Genomic DNA, 17975 nt, shown 5'->3' on the forward strand with positions numbered 1-17975 from the left:
GCTCTCAGAGACACTTACCAAAAATATGAGAATCGTGATGCAGTACTTCCTGCTAACCCACTTTTTGACACCGTGCTTATTTCAGATGATTTGAACAGACTGGTTTTGTTATGAAATGTTAATATTCATTCAGATTCCAACTTCTGGCATCAATTTCCCAAGTAAGTTATATTACTGCTGAACACTGTTTAATTATCTACGCAGTGCATTAAGCGTTTTCTGAATTAGTCATCCAAAGAAAGAAGCATTTAGAGCTGCTTATTGCTGGAAGGTGTGCAATGCTAGGAAAGGTGAACTTTCTGTTTGTACTCCAGATCACACTTTAATCTTGAAAATGGCATTTGTTTGTGTAGGAAAAAAGACTTCTAGACAGCGCTTCCAGCTATTTCAGAAACAACTGCTCTCCATTTGCTCACATACTCAAGAGTGATTCAGACATTCTCAAAAGCTGCCTGCTAGGAGCGAGTTATCTTTGGAACACAGCTCAGAAACAGCAGTTTCCATTAAAGCATCGATAATAATTTCGAAGTAAATATCGTAAGGGAAAGGCAATTGGACTTTCTTGGAAACATGTTGACGTTAAAGTGATGTACATGCAGATGAATTGTGTTTTAGTTGAATATGAATGAGCAGTGCTTTCAAAACAAAGCATAAGGAAAATGGTTCTTCTGAACAGCTTCTTTCTGAACTTCACTTTTTAGTCCTCCTTTTCATTAGAGAACGCAGAATAAGTGATGTCATAAGTCAGGGACACTTTAAAAAGTTCGACTTCTGTCTTCAAAATATTAGAAATTAGAGTCTGCTTGGATGTTCTGTGCTTGAGAAGTGCAATGGGGTACTTCACATACAGATTTAAGAAAGCTAATATGTTTAATTGAATGCATCTATTTTTTCAAATGGAAGAGGTGAGCTTACTCACTCCTCAGCATCTTTCTTTGGCTGAAATAATTTCCCAGCTGCAGAGCAACCAGGTTGTAAGCTCATAGGAAAAAAAGAAAAGCTCCCATGTCAAAAATATTACAAAGTCCAGAAGCACTTAAGGCTTCAAAATAGTCATAACATGATGCCACAGATAAAATCACAAGAAGAAACTCAGTGCTGAGACTGGATCTTTGAGCCAGCTGCTTCTCTGAGTAAATCTGATGAAAAGAAGGCAAGTGTCCAGGTGTTTATTGTGTGAATCACTGTCCAACGCGTCAGTTTTTCCAGAAAAAACTTTTCTCATATCATTAGTCACATCCTTTTCACTCCTCCCATTTATCAGTGCTGACATTTCTCCCTCTGTGCTTTCTTGTTTTCCCTTCTTGTCTTTTTACTTTTACTCTTTGTTTCGATTCACCTCATGCCTCTCTACGTACCTCCCATCTTCCAAAATTAAGGAGACCTCCCTGACCTCAGATACTCTCCCTTTCTTCTCATTTAGAAAATGTTTTTGTGGGGCTCTTTTAAAATCCTTTATAGTATATAATACAATATATAATACTTTCACAACGTCATCACTATGTGTCAAAATGAGACTGCACCAAAAGAGGAAAAAAGAGATGTAGAAAAATAACTCTGGAAAGAATCTTAAGTTTCCAGTCAGGTAGGTCCTTCATTTCTCCTGAAACAGTGTCTGCTGAACCTGGAACTTCCCTGATTGTAAAACATGAAAATGATGGCCACTCCTAGTCTCCATAGGCAGCACATCCAGATGACTGCTTGATCATATCATGGTTCTCTGTTCAGTTGCTCCCCACCTTTGCCCATAAGCCATGCCCCAGATCTTCCCAGGCAAGATTTCTCAGTGCTGCTGCAGACAGGCTCCTACAAACAATACTACGCAATTCTAGTAATTCTGATTTTGCCTGGATTTACCTTTACTGTACGCTCATTTTTGGTACTTACAACTACTTTTGACTGTCTTTGTGCTTCCTTGAATGAGTTTAAGGTCAGTGAAGAGCCTTGTTTAACAAACTCATTTATTCTTACTACCTAATACTACATCTATATTGGAACATGTTGTACTCTTCATTTCTTTCAGAGAGACCTGGTTATTCTTGCTGATGCTTTCCATTGTCTCGTTTTCTATAAAACCCTTCCTATCAGTAATCTTATTTTATAGAAATATTCCTTTTTTCAAGTGTATTGTCCTTCCCCCAACACAAGAAGGACATGGAGCAGTTGGAACAGGCCCAAAGGCCACAAAGATGATTAGAGGGCTGGAGCACCTTCCATATGAGGGCCGGCTGAGAGAGCTGCATGCAGCTCTTCAGCCTGGAGAAGAGAAGGCTCTGAGGAGACCTTATAGTGGCCTTCCAGTAGCTGAAGAGGACCTACAGGAAAGCTGGGGAGGGACTTTTTATAAGTGCACATGGTGACAGAATGAGGGGAAATGGTTCTAGACCAGAAAAGGGTAGATTTAGACAAGATATCAGGAAGGAATTCTGTAGTGTGAAGGTGGTGAGACACTGGAACAAGCTGCCCAGAGAGGCTGTGGATGCCCCCTCCCTTCAAGGCCAGGCTGGATGGGGCTGTGAGCAACCTTGTCTGGAGGGAGGTGTCCCTGCCTATAGCAGGGGGTTGGAACTCAATGATCTTAAAGGTTCCTTCCAACACAAACCATACTATGATTCTGTGATTTTATGACTGTGGTACAATTACCAGACACCTACACCACTCTTCTGTAGTCTTCAAAGCAAAGACTTTCATCTCCATCAGGATTTCATCCTTCTATACAAACAGTTCAGTCTCATATTTCTCAGCCAAATCTCTATGGTCCTCACAATCTTGAGAACATATTATGAGTTCCAGAACTGCATATTAATTGCATTTAAGATGTTCTTCAGGCTTTTCTTTTATCTCTCCCTCTGACTTCAAAGCCTTGCCCTTTCTACTGTTTAGAACTCTGTCCACATTTCAATAATTTATGTTTGTAAAGTGGTACGAGATATAGCACTGGGGAAAGGGAACATGGATAAAAAGCACAAACTAGGAAGATCAGATGGACAGTTAACTCACCCATAGGAAGGGGACCATGGTAAAGGAGATAAGGGGAGGTAAGTAGGTGTGCACATGTTGGGATAGGAACAAACGACAGTACTGCCTGTTCAGCAAGTTCTCGGTGTAATTTTTATACTGTGGGGTTTTACTTTGACCCCATTTTAAACTCTTGTTCTAACTTAACCAACAGGAACACAGAAAAGACAAGCAAATGCATCCAGCAGTTCACAGTACCAACTCTTAAAGCCGTACCACCTGCACAGTCTCAGTAGATACATTCTTCTGATTGGCCCTTGAATTATTTATTTCTCTGCCAAGACCTTGATGCCTGAATGGGACAGCTGGTAGCAGACCACCAGGAGCTCAGATAAGGTACCTTAAATGGACCCCACACTCAGAAGACATTCTTTCTTCTTTGGAGCTTTGTGAGTTGCTCATCTGCTGGGAAACTCTGGTTTTGTCCTTCATCAGGGAGATGATGGGGTAGGGCAGACCATTTCCAACCACTGAGAGCCTCTTCTGTCCCTGCTGTTGCTGTTGTGTATCTCCATCACCATCATTTGGCCATCCATGGAGGACTCAGTGTCAATTATACTGAAATTCTCATGGCTACCAGCACATCTCAGCCTTGCCACCTCAGCTCTTCATCCATACAAGAACTGGTTCTCAGCTCATGGTGAAACTGATGGCGCATTGCAGTTTAGCAAATGACCAGGACTTGGGTGGAGATGTTCCAGTCTGGTTTCATGTGTAGATATGTGTGGCCATCATTAAAGCAGGCATAAGCTGAATCAGCGTGCCTGGCTCTGATAAGGTGTCTCCTCGAAGGCCTGGGCCAGCCCCAGCTCTGCAGCTGTTACCCCACGCACATTGTGTTCCCAGCCACATCCCTCACCTCTCCCGGGCACAGATGCCTGATCTCTCCCTCAGCTCACAGACAACCACACCAGCTTGCATTCTTCATCTCTAACAAGAGGGCTGATGTAAAATTCCCATCTGCTGCCATTGGGTCCTGGCCCCTGTTAGTTGCTGAGCTAATGCTGTTAAACTCTTGGGCTATTAAACTTGCCCAGGTCAAGATGATAGATTTTAGTTTCCCTTTTTCTTCATGCAAGCAATGACATAATGGAACCAAATAGCTCTTCTGGAATAAACAATGCATATTCTAGAGATTACTTGTGTTTACACTACTTACTGCAAGACCTCCAAAGGAGATTAAAACTTGTGCACCACACTGAAATTCACTGTCTTTCCACATGTTGGTGTCCACTACTTAATTCTCTGGAGGGCTTGAAGTGACATATGCATTAGAAGTTATGACCTGTGTGTTTCAGAATTACATTTTGTTGCTATAAATGCTAAAGAAAGAATTTTTTAACAAACACTTTTGGTCATTATTCAACATGTACGAAGACAAGTTCACAATTTGCTAGGCTCAAAATGTAACACAAAGCATAACATTGTGTCAAAACAAAATAGGAAACTAGTTTTTCTCAGCTATACCCTGTTTAGAAAACAGCAAGATAGTATTATGACAAGAAACAAGAAGTAAACTGCCAGGCTGATGCTGCTTTTGCTTATTCACACGCACATGTAGATGCATGTGGCTTTAGGACCCATGAAGCAGATGGTCTGAGAGTGCTCAAGCACCTGGATGTACATGCCCACCTATAGGACATTGAGATGGGCACAGTAAAACAAGTCAGTCTCTGGAGCTGTTATTATCACTGTGACCACATATTGTGCTGTATGGACACATATCGCAGCAGGACCACAGGGTCTGACTGCAGAAGAGTCTTCCATTGGAAGCATGATGGACTCACACAGAAGTGCTAGAAGTGGACTTGAGACTTCTAGATATGTGGATCTGTGCTGAGACCGAATGTATCCATTTGAAGGAATATTACATGCATTTGAGGCCAAGACAAAAATAAATTATCTCATTTAGTTTAATTATCTACTTGTGTGATTAAGGCCTAGTTGAGTGGATGAGGCACCAGAAGATAAGGCCCAATGTCTGCAAGAGAGAACGGTGTACATCCTGCGTTGCAGCCATCCACAGCTAATATTATTTAAAGTACTAATTCCTCTGCTTAGAATAGAAAATGCCATAAATACCACATAGCTTCAACTCCGAGCCAGCAGTGGATAACCAGCTTTCCTTGGCACGCCATGCACAAGCTGGGACCCCAAGGGACTGCTTCTGTGACTAAACAGCCGCGGTACTGGGCTATCAGCTTATGTACTTCGTGTTCGCTTCTGTACTTTCAAAGACTGCTATGTGACCATTTTAGCTCTTTCTCTGCCTCATTTGTGACTTATATGGAAATGCTTCCCTGAAGGTACACCTCTACATCTTGACCTTAACTGAAATGGTATGACTCAATGCTCTTCTCCATCTCGTATCTCAAAGTCTCAAACTTGCTTGTTGTATGACTTTCAAATTAAAAGTCAGTAGGAAAAATCCATCAGCTCATCAGCTTATATCTATATCTGACTTTGTTGCATCTCAAACTTAATGTAAATAGAGGGTAAGCCATGATTTCAACACTGCAGTGCCCACGAGCAGAGGTGCAGAGGTGCTGGCCTAGGTTCCCAGTGTCAATATACATCCTAGACCACAGTGACCCAGGACCACCAAAGTTGCAACTAAATATTGTGCATTCAGGTTTTAATATTGTGGCTGAAGAGAGCAGAAAGACAAGACAGACTTCCTTCTGGGGAGCCCAGCCACAAAGCTAAGGTTTCACTGAAGCAACGAAAGTGCAAAGGTGTTTCCTTTTAACCAAACGCTTCAGCAAGATGTTGCAATCATTTTGACTCATGGCATTATCTGTAGTCTGCTTTCGGGTTTGCACTTCCTCTCTGTACAGCTACTTCCCAGGCCGTATCCCCAGAACAAGTACAGCAGGGCAGGGCTGAGCAAACAAGCACCCAGCGCCCAGTGAGCTGGCTGCCATGGCACGTTCTCCTCCCAGTCCAAAGGGAGACCTGTGCCTAGCAGCACACCTGTTAAACAGAAATCGGGTTGCTTAGGCACTGTTTGCCTTGACTTCTTCGTTTTTATGGCTCTCCAGTAAATGCTGAGTGAAAGCAGCAGCTCTTGGGATAGTGGTGAAATGGTATCAATTATTGGTTAGTAACACGTTCACATTCAGGTAATGTATTTTAAAAGTTCAAAGCATATTGCAGACCTATATTAATACAGTTCTGCAAGATGTCTTTAAGAACAATTTATTTCCCATCTACAAACATAAATGCTGCCTCCTATTCCAGCAATACAAAAACTATAATTCAGGACCCAGAATACAATGATAGGTTTAGTAAGATCTAAGTAAGGACACCACCACAAATGGTCCTTGTATTCTCCTTTTGCTGTGTGACTCACAATATTTCTTTATAGTAATGGAAATTGCACTTTTCCTTTTTTTTTTTTTTTTTTTTAACTAAAGGGAACTTATCACATATTCATAGAAACCAAAATCTATGACCATTTTGATGCAGTGCACTGAAAGAACTAAAATACAACTTTGAACTTCCTGTGTATTCTTCAAATGAATTAACTCTCTAGGACAAGAAGGTAATAGCTTTGAACTAAAGGAGGAGAGATTTAGATCAGATGTCAGGGGGAAGGTTTTCTCTTGGGCAGAACTGCTGCCCAGGGAAGCTGTGGGTGCCCCATTCCTGGAGTCATTCAAGACCATGTTGGATGGGACCCTGGGCAGCCTGAGCTGGTGTGGGGCAGCCCTGCCCACAGCAGGGGTTAGAGCTGAGTAGGCTTTAAGGTCTCTTCCAAACCAAACCATTCTCTGATTGTATGCTTCTTGGGACCACAAAGATATGTATCTGCTATCTTTAGCTAATCTAAAGGCTAAAGAGCTATTACCAGTGCAAGGACTTTGTGTTATGTTCATGAAATAGTAGTGTTGGTAGTAAATTCTTATGAATTACTTTTGTTGCTAAGTTACACAGCACAGTGAACATCAAATGTAGAAAGAGAAGCAGTACACGTCCAGTTCTTCTGATGCTCCTGCAAGCTACTATGACAAGATCACAAAGAGGAGAGATGTAAAGAGGGCAGGGTGTTGCACGTTATGTTCTTTGTTGCCCCAATATGTTTAACTATATTCATGTTTGTTTTGGAAACATTTTCGTTTCTAGGTCGGACTTTAGGTTTCTGCTAAATTTGTTTTAGCCTTAGTCTACTTAGTGTACATGTTTAGATTGATGTGCTGCATTGTTTGTGCAGAAGAGGTTAGTGCATACTTAGAAACAAAGAAAAGTTGTCCAGATTCTGTTGTTTTTGTTCTTGTGGCCATGCTTTAGGAGTATGTTGCCATGTGAGCCCTGCTGTGCACACTCTTCACCCCGGCTGCATGCACTGAAAGTGGGAAGTTCCCTTCAAACATCAGCTGTTTTAAGGGCAAACACTGTCATATTACATTGATATCCACTTCACTCACAGCACCATGCAGTGCTTTGTGCCACACGGACCGAGACACATGAACATGTTCCTGAGTTCTGCTGTGAGGGCAGCAATTTGGTAATGCATTGGAACAGGCCTTTTCCAACCCTAGTGATTCTACGATCCTATGATTTCCAGGGTAATAGGCTCTAAATCTGTGGCAGCATCAACAGCAATGCCACCTTTGTCAGACACTGAAGCTTTTACTAATTTTCTTGAAATTTATGGCTTTATGTTTAATTATTTTTATTTAACTCAGAATTGAATCTTTACTTTAAAAATGCAAGTCATGTTGTTTTAAATCCCCATTAGGTAAGAACCTATTTTCTTCCAGAAAAATCTAAACTTTAAAAGAAATATGCAAACACAAAGCTCTCATAGCAGTTTGTGGTCTTGTCATGTGTTAAAAACAGCATGTCAACAGCAGCAGGTCTTGATAATGGTATTTTACTTTATGTGAAAGTAAAAGCTGGATTTGTGAGCATGTAGTTTGACTACAACAGAATTTTGTGGTTTATTTCTACAGAGCAGTAGTTATTCCTGCCTCCTACCATGGTAACCTTTTATTAAACTCACCTTAGTGAGTGTGAGATAAGCAACTTCTTTATTGTCCTTATTTATATTTTTTCTGTATTTGTTTGCTGCTTCTGGAATCTGGTTTAAGTAATTCACATTTGCAGACTTTCTGCTGTACCCTAAAATCACTTTTCTAGATTCATCTAGAATTGTAGAATCATAGAATGGCCTGGGTTGAAAAGGACCACAATGATGTCGTAGTTTCAACATCCTTCTATGTGCAGGGTCACCAACCACCAGACCAGGCTGCCCAGAGCTACATCCAGCCTGGCCTTGAATGCCTCCAGGGATGGGGCATCCACAGCCTCCTTCAGCAACCTGTTCCAGTGCGTCACCACCCTCTGTGTGAAAAACTTCCTGCTAAAATCTAACCTAAACCTCCCCTGTCTGAGTTTAAAACCATTCACCCTTGTCCTATCACTATCAACCCTCATAAACAGCCATTCCCCCTCCTGTTTATATGCTCCCTAGTCAGCCCTGATGTTTTTAGGTTTGCTTTTCTTTTCATTCAATATTTATCTAGTATGGAAGTTATGCGTGTGTATTTCTATGCATATAATTTCCAGGTTACTTGCAAAATGGAAAGCAATTTGTTGAGCAGTCACAAGTATTTGATATAATTTAAATGCTGTGACTGACACATGGGAGGGATTGTTATGGAAACATTAATAACTTCTATTTACATATTGTGCCATTATTGTATATAAATAATAAAGATCTTCACAAAACTCATAAATGCATGTGATCTTAGTTTATTTGTAAATGTTAGTTCTTTACCTCTTGTAAGGTTAATGTAAACACTTCTTATCTTTAGCACAGTTCCATGCATCTGTAGTAAGGTTGTACAGCTTGCTGTTAATTTTTACCCCATCTGGAAATTAAAACTACAACAAATATTTAATCATAGATCTCCCAGAAATATATTTTCTTGCCATTGGAAATTTCAATAGCTGACATTTCTTCTGTATTTAGACTGCAACCACTGTGAGAGGATCTACTCAAATCCATGAATGGCCATGCAGCCCCAGCAAATTGCAGCTGTTGTCAAGACATGCTTTTATGGGGATTGCTGCTGAATGCAGAAAGCTGGAGCTCAGCTGATCACTGGGCTGGTACCAGCTCTTGGCTTGTACCACCAAGCACATGGCTGGTTTTCAGTATTAAACCTATTTAAGAGGAGGGACATTGTTTCTGGATATACGACTGATATGTCATTTTATGAGAAAGAGAACTTATCTTTGAGGATAAGAGCTGTGATCCTCCACTGTGTCCCCAGGAGGGCTCCCAGGAAGGACCAGTCATACTGATTACACCCCAGCTACCGCTGTCACACTGCAGGCAGCATGGCAGTGCTGAGCAGGCTGCTATACAGAGCAAGTCTGCTCTCATCTTCATCTGCTGCTGCTGCCACATCACTTTGGAGCTGGATGACGGCCATGCATATTGCCATTAATTCAAATCATTTACATCACTTCTATAATTGTGTTATTGTCCTCATAGGCAGAAAGGAATATTTCTGGCTGGCTTTGATGTGGTTCCATTCAACTCTTATTACATGCAGTCTGAAAGGAAAGACTCACAAAGGAAAGCAAGCAAAAACAAATGAAAGGAAAGAAAATACTGTTTCTCAAGTGCTTTGATTATACTGGCATGGGAGAATTCAAAGCCAACAAGTCACTGGCTCACTCCTTTGTTTTTCTTTCCAAGTACAGCAGTACTTCTTGTACACCCCTCAAAGTCCTTCCCTATTTGCCATTGTAACAAGGAGCTGTCGTCATTCCATTCCCTGTTCCCCAAGCAGGGACCAGCAGGTGTCACCTTCCAGCAGCCAGCAGAGCCAGAGGCTGGCATTGCACTTGCTGGATGATGGACAGGAGGCTGGGCATCGCCTTTAGCTGCACCTTCTGTGTTGTTAGTTTTTGATGCCGAGTCCTGTTGCAAAACAGCAATGACCAGGATAGAGAGAAAAGCCACAGGGAAGGAGCAGCACTGGTGTTACTTACTCAGCCCAGGAGGCAAAGCTGGGTGGTAGCAGTGCGCTGTGCCCACAGGAATGCCACAGGTTCTGCACAGAGAGGTCTCCACCACGTCTTCTCATGCAGAAATGCTCACAGAGCTATGAGCAGTTCCATTAGAAACACTGTGACTTTTTTATTCTTGGATTTGAAGTTGTTTCGTTTTCTTGCGATAGACCAACTGCTATTTATGATCAACATTAGCATGCACGTCAATAGCGGACTGTAATATCCTACTTCTGTAAATGTGGTTAATATTTCTGCAGCTGCTACAAACACACATTGCATGCATGTAATAATGTGGCTTTTGAAGTCATGCAATTTTTAATCTTATAGTTCAGATTAAGTACACAAGTCTACTGTCCTGTTAAATTCATTTTGGTAACTGAAGAAGGAAGAGTTTGCTTGTTGGTTTACTTTTATTTCAAAAAACTTTGGCAAAAACTTTGCTAAGCACAGCCAAAACTGCTGTTGGAAATGCACAGTGATAGAGCCTGCTCAGTTCTGCAGAAAGGTTTCCTCTAGAACAAAGCATGCATCAGAGCAGACTGCTGCAAACGTATCTAATTCCCATAGTAAGGCTGGGGACAAGAAGCCTTCCCCTCCAGGCTACCACTCCATAAACCAAATCTGTCATTAATAGGGTGTACTTCAGCATCCTTGCAGCAGGTGCCATCTGCCAGCAATGCAGATGTCAGTATGGTATTCCTAGCAAATAGTGCCTTCCAGAGCCAAGCATTTAAAGCCAGCAAGAGCCCTTTTATGGATCTAAAGCATTCTGGCTATTTCTCTCTTCTACTCAAGTGTTCCACCAATGAGCAGGTAGAAACTGTTATAGTAATGGCCTTCAAATGTGGAGCTGGACCACGGCAAGCTTTGTCTGGACATCTCCCAGCTTGCAGCCTCAGAAGTCCTCAGCATCCCTATGGCAGAGCCCGTATTTCTTATCATTCTCCAGTTCCTGGCAAGTAGGTGCAGTGTGTGGAGGGGCTGGCAGGGCTGGAAGCCACCTACTGTATCCCATTGCATTGAGTCCTGCTAAAACATTCCAGCTGACATCCTTCCTTCAACCCTATGGATTAGAAAAGAAAGCAGTATCTCTCTGAGAATGCAGAGGGCAAAATGAGATACATGTTTGTGTAACCTGGCTATAATTGGATCTGAAGTCAAGGACAGGATCAGGAATAAAATTAGGATGTCATCCTTAGTGCTGAGGTCACTGTAGACTTAGAGTGGCCTCTCTCCAAACAAACTCTATGCATGAAATTACTTTTCCAAAGCAAATATGAGTCAACTGGTGCATCTGCATGTTTTTATTCATGGCTTCCAGCTATTTTAAATGGACTTTGGTAATCTGGACAGCAGGTTATGGAAGGAGCTGCCCACAAAACCTGAGTGTAAAATTATACTTGCTCATTTCATTTTTCTCTACCCACTGTGCCTCCAGTTCTGAGCTGTCCAGAGAAAAGTCTGCATTTTGTTTCAATGCAGTATCTTGTTTCAATGCATGCCAAAGTACAGGATAGTTCCAGGTCCACCCAACAAAGATAAGAGCACATCATAATGAAAGTATCTGATGAATCACATGAAACCATTATGTACTTCTTATTCATGTGGAAGAATGACATAACTTTTTAGTCACATACAAAACAACAGATCCATTTTCTGAAAGGACGCTCTCTAGTTTTCCAGATACCATTAGTTTGAATTATAGTCACTGGACTATTTGCTTAAGCAAACATTTGCGAATGCTGGATGCAGGTATTCCTCCTTATGTTCATCACTGGCTCATTATACAATGGCAGCCAGAAATGCAAAAAACCCAACAACTCACAAGCAAACAAAAAAACCCACCAGCTCTTGGAATCCAATTAGGAGTGATATGGGAAGCAGGGAATAAAATGATGCTTCATCACTATTCAAAACCTGGCATCTCAAGCAGCACATAGTGCTGGAGACTTTGCCTTTAAGGTAGGGTAGTGTTAGAGAAAGAGCAGAGAAAGACAACAAATATGGGTAAGCAGATGGAGTGGCTCCTTTAGGTGAGAAATTAAAAGTTTAAATTAAAAGTTTGGGACACTACAGTCGCTTTAGTAGAGGGAAAATGATTGATATTTTCAGATTCATAAAGCCAGTGGAAAAGGTGAGTACAAAGATATTGTTGATAAAAGCTCATAGGTGATATCCCTCAACAGCATGTCCTGCTGCCACTTTTCTTCCCAGTCAGATAGAGCATAGGGTGAGAAGCAGCTCCAGACCAAAGCAGTAGGACATTTCTCCTAACTGGGTTCTTAGGCACCATGCTGATAATTCCGCAGTAGCAATCTGAAATTCATTAACAAAAAAAAATGTGCTTTGACAAGAATATCAAAGGAGGGATTTCTGTATGGGTAGAGCACTTCTCTGGGATATGAAAGCAAGATGTTTATCCCATCACCCTTCCAATCCTCAGGTTTATTTACTGCAAGCTCTATCTACAATTTCTCTCTCTGTAGCCTAAGGTATCTGGGTCATGGATGGGAGCCCAGAATTCTCCTGCCAAGTTGTATTTGCTTTTTATGATTAGTAGTTTCAATAGAGCCACGATGCACAGCTCCACTCTCAGGACATATTCTAGCCACAGCACAGGTGCTGGGGAAGTTTCTCCATAGGAACCCATGTGCCAGAGTGTTTTGAGCATATCCGGGTGGGGATGGGGAGCTCCAAAGTAGCATCTATGGTAAAATGCTTCCAAGGGTGCTAAGAGATCATCCCAGCTGAATGTTAGTGGCTTGTTTCTGAATGGAATAAGTGAGGGAGGAGCAGATATAGTTGTTCTTGATACAAGACTGCAGTAAATGAAAATCTTAAGACTGAAAATATAACTGAAATGTGATGACTATAGATCCATATGGAGTAGCCCAATCACACTGCCTTTGTATGTCTGGCAGATACTGGAAAGGGGATTCAACCTGTGATAAGAAAAATTGCAAAAGAATTTTTTAAAATTCAGAACTCTCTTCATTGTCTGTACTTGGCAGGTGAACAGAAAGTGACAGGTTGACTCACCTCGATTCATTTTGTCTGCCAGAGAGAACAACACAATGGGGGCAAGACTTGCAAACATACAAAGCCCCATTGATTGAAAGCCATATTGAACATGAGGGATTATGGCACAGAAGTAACTTCCTGGCTATGGAAAACCTGTTGAGAGATCACACTTTGACTTCAGAAGTTGAGCCATTCAGTTATTCAGCAAAAATCAGACAGTGTCCGAGAGCAATTAATGCAAAGCTGAGGAGCCTTAGATCCTTCTGCCACGGAAGTGGTTGCTTAGTTCCCTCACTCTGCGCTGCGGAGATGAGAAAATCATTTGATTGTAAAATTACTCAGGCATAATTTTCAAAACCTAGAGGAAGTGTTCTGCACTAATCATTTCCTTAGCAAATTATTAACCAGGTGATGAGGCAGGCTGGTACAGCGAAGCAAGATACGCAGGGCTGGTGTGCTCTCTTGTGGGTACACTGTCCTTGTTATCTGATAGCTAAAGTCACAAGTAATTAGCACACTGAATGTCAGTTTCTCTAGGCAAGAAATCCATTGCTTTGATGATCTTAGAATAAACATTGGGAAAGGCGTCTCAGATCATCCAGTCCAACCACCAACCAACCCATCCCCACTAACCCTTGTTCCAAGGCCACATCTACATGGTTCTTGAACAGCTCCAGGAATAGAATGGAGATGTCAAAGAGGATAAATGTAGAGGTATTTGCAGCCCCTAGGTGAGATGGTCACTGACTGGGGAGCTTCTGTTTGCCTTGATGTCTGTGGGAGACTTCTAGCATGAGAGCACCAGGAGGAAGGGTGCACGGGGAAGTTTCATGTCAGGTCATACACATCAGCCCCCCAATGCTGGGTCCGTACAGCTCTAGCTCACCAGCCCATGGTCCTTACTGGCTGTGATGGTAGGAGCAAGACTTCTCCACAGCTGCTCTAGAACATAGTGAAGAGTATCACATAGCTGCGTTTCCTGTTTTAACAGGAGGAAGCCACACTGAGAGGCCTAGAGGTCACCATATAAATATCTCACAGTCTCACACATTTGAAAATGCTGGTGATGTAATTTTAACACAGGAGGCCATATATACCTTGGGTGTTACCATGTACTTTATATTGCATAAGTCTGACAAGTAGACAAGCACCAAGGAAACCAAGGAAACCTGTGTGGCTACACTGAACTAGAGCAGATGGTGACTGGGAAAAGGAAGACAAGTCTTATTAAATATCATTTTATGTATGCGGATGGATCCCAGCAGTGTGCAGCCTGCATTTATGAACTGAGCAATGGCCTCTGGTGAGCCCAGAAAAGACAGCTGGAGGAGAAGCTGCACATCTTACCTTCTATGTAAGTGAAAGCATTAGCAGGTCAGATGAGGAAAGTGTTTAAGTTGTGTGTTTAGTTCTGTGGTATTCAGTGTTGTTGGAAGGAATGAGTTCTGAGTACACCTTTGGCAATCCAAGAATTTATTTGTCTGGGGATCTCATCAGTAAAACACTATTAGTACTCAGGAAATCATAGGATCATTTAACTCGTAAAAACCTTCAAGATCATCAAGTCCAACTATCAGCCTGACCTACTGAGCCCCATCTCTAAACCACCCATATGTCTCTTAAATACCTCCAGAGATGGGAGTCTCTAGGCAGCCTGTTCTGATGCTTTACCATCATCTTTATGAAGAAATTATATCTAATGTCCATTAGATAGATTAGATAGAGTGATGGGGCCTCCCTTGGCCTCTTCTTTTCCAGACTAAATAGCCTCAGTTCCCTCAGCTACTCCTTTCACATCCCTGTTTTCCAGTTCTGTCTCCAGCTTCATTGCTCTGCTCTGCACATGTTCAAGCAACTCAGTATCCTTCTTGTAGAGAGGAGACCAGAACTGAACACAGTACTTGAGGTGCAGTCTCTCCACTTCTGCATGCAATCACCTCTCTAGTCCTTCTGACAACACTTTCTGATACAAGCCAGGCCACCATCAGCCTTCTTGGCTACCTGAGCACACTGCTGGCTTGCATTCAGCCAGCTGCCAACCAGCACCCTCAAGTCTTTTTTTGCCCGAGAACTTTCCAGTCTCTCCCCCAAGCCTATACCACTGTGTGGGTTTGTTGTGACCTAAGTGATCTCTTCTCTGAGTGCTTTCCCTAAAAATCCTTCATAGAGAGCAAGTAGGGTTGTCTGTGATTATAGAGGCAATAGTGCATAGAAAACAACTGCTTCCATCCTCTGCTGCAGCCCTCTGTAGCTCACATCATCATCATTGGAACTACTCCTGTTAGGAGCCCTTCTCCCATTTGTGCCTACACCCCAAAGCAGCCCGAGAGCGCTAACTATGGTCCATGGCTTTTGAAGCTTTTGAAGGAATTCATGTACGTGTGAAATTTAAATCCACGCTGTATCTGTTGATTTTATTGCAAATGGTATTCTTCTAATTGACTAAATTGCATCAATAATTCTCCCAGATATGAATGCACATAAAAACCTGCACATACATAGTGACCTAACAAGAACAGTTCTTTAGCATCTAGCTTCTTACAATGCATAAGTAAATCTTCCTTCTTCTAATCTATCATGATTAATTAAAGTTGGATGTGCCTCCTAATTTTTCTTGCTGATCAGATCTGTCTTTCTTAAAAAAAAAAAAAAAAAAAAAAGATATTTTTGCAAGAGCTATTGCACTATAATTGGTATTTTGTGTGTTCTTAGGATTTTTTTCTCTCTCCCTCCCTGTTTTATTTTGTTTGGACACTGTGAGTTTTGCCATTTTGGCCTCAGTGCGTTCACTGTTGTGACTCACGTATTCCACAGCTACTGCCAGAACTCTGGGGCTGACACTGCAATTATTGCATTAGGACCTGTCAGTGCAGCCCTGACTTAATAAATAGGGCAGAGATTAGAACCACTGATTGATCTGTTCCACGGTTTTGGACACTCACATCTGAGATGAATAGAGGGCCTGTGGATATTTAGGGTTCAAAATGTCAGCATTTCAGATTAGATTAGTACTAATTAGATATTTTACATACATCAGCTGCTATATATAGTGAGCATTTTGGTATTTGATAATCTGGTAGATTTGATAAGTGCTGGGGCCATGCACCAAGTGACTCAAGTCCTTTTCAGGTGAAACTCAATGTCCTTCAGGAGTGCAACTAAGGGACTGCAGTCCTGGGTGCGCATCCTGTCCCATAGGACAAGACTAGGCCTGATCCAAAGGAAGAAAAGCTCTGAAGCGTGTGGATGCTCAGCACCAGCCCTGGTATTTCACATTCAGGGGTAACAGTAAGACACTCCAACTCTTCAGTGAAGTGAAGCAATAACCCCATGAGGTCATGCTGCTGGTGGTGGTTTTCACCCCATAGCTTTCTCCATGCTCAGAACCTCTTCCTGAAAATGCAGGACTGATCAAGAGGGTGAGTAAGTGTTGAACTGGGATATGCAACATGGAGGCACCTATCCTAAGTGCTTCAGTCCCAAGGCAGCACCATGCTAAGAAAATGGACCAGCCCAAGTCCAGCACCTGCCCCAGAAGACAGACTTATAAAGCTGACTGCTCCTCTTGGCTATGGAAATGATATGGAGATATGGCATGCTGTGCATGACTGCTCCATGGCTGCTGTTGGTGGCTGCTCCACCACAGGAACAAGCATACTGCATCACCACAAGTGCTCTGCTTTTAAAATGCATCTCTAGGATTTCTGATGCAGAGAAAAACTTGAAAACACGAAGATTATTATAAAGGCCAACAAATGATAATAATAAAAAGCTTTATTTAAGAAAATCTTTCAAAGTGAAATTTCATTATTCTGAGTCAGAGGAAGGGTACGAAGACTTATGAGGTAACCCCAAGTTTCTATGATGCCCTCTGTGTGTAAACCATGCTGAACACAAATGGTGATACAATCAGTGTGGACATTTAAATTTCCTTCACAACCTGCTTGGGTTAGAACTGTAGGATCCATAGCCTGACAGATATGGCAACAAGCTAAGGAATTGTCCACATGCATTCAGCTTCACTCTCAGCTCTTGAAAATTATGCCCATGAGCAGGGGCAACACTCTGATAACTTAAAATTTAGGACATTTTATACTGGAGTAAGCTGTATTCTCTAGTCTGCTCCAAATCAACCTCAAATTTCATGCTGACAGCACAGAAGTACTCGTTCAAAACCCAATAATGCGGATCTTGTCTATTCAAAATATAATTTTCTCCTCATATCAACAACATGTTCTGAATTCAGAATTCCTTTCCAGGGAGATCTGAATGCTGCGTGAGCACATTTTACATGTGGTGATATTTTACACCACATCAAGCTCCTCCCTTACCAGAGCATTTTGTGGACAAAAGCTGCACAGACTGAGATGAGGAAGGCTGTCTTCATCCTACTGTGTCTCCTTTTGCATTCATCCACAATGAAAATGAGCCACTAGGCTGCAGATCTGGCTTTTCTGAACTATCTGCTGGCAAAACAGAATGACTCTACATCTACCTGAAACTCTGAGGAATGCCCATATAAACCAGCATAGTCAGGAGGGAAATCTACACCAACATCATTATGTCCAACGTAAATTGAGGATTAGGGCATCTAACTCAAATGTAGCATTTTGCTTCATCTAGACCAATGAAGTGAGCTAATGGTTCTGAAGTGCTTTCAGACTTAGGGGCACATACGTTTTTTAAGAATGACTTATTTTTATCTTTGGCATCTCAATCCTGTCTGTACATGAGGGAGCACAAATAGGTTTGGGACTGCGGGTGATCCTTGCTTTGTGGCTCTGGGTTGCTAAGTAGCCTCTGTGTTCAGAGACATGAGGAATTCTCCCTGTCCTTGTCAGCCAGAAATCTTCCCAAGCATTCAAAATATTTTTCTCAACTTAAAAGAATTATCAGGGGTTTCCCAG

This window comes from Coturnix japonica, chromosome 2, assembly GCF_001577835.2.
Source record: "Coturnix japonica isolate 7356 chromosome 2, Coturnix japonica 2.1, whole genome shotgun sequence".
Taxonomy (NCBI): domain Eukaryota; kingdom Metazoa; phylum Chordata; class Aves; order Galliformes; family Phasianidae; genus Coturnix; species Coturnix japonica.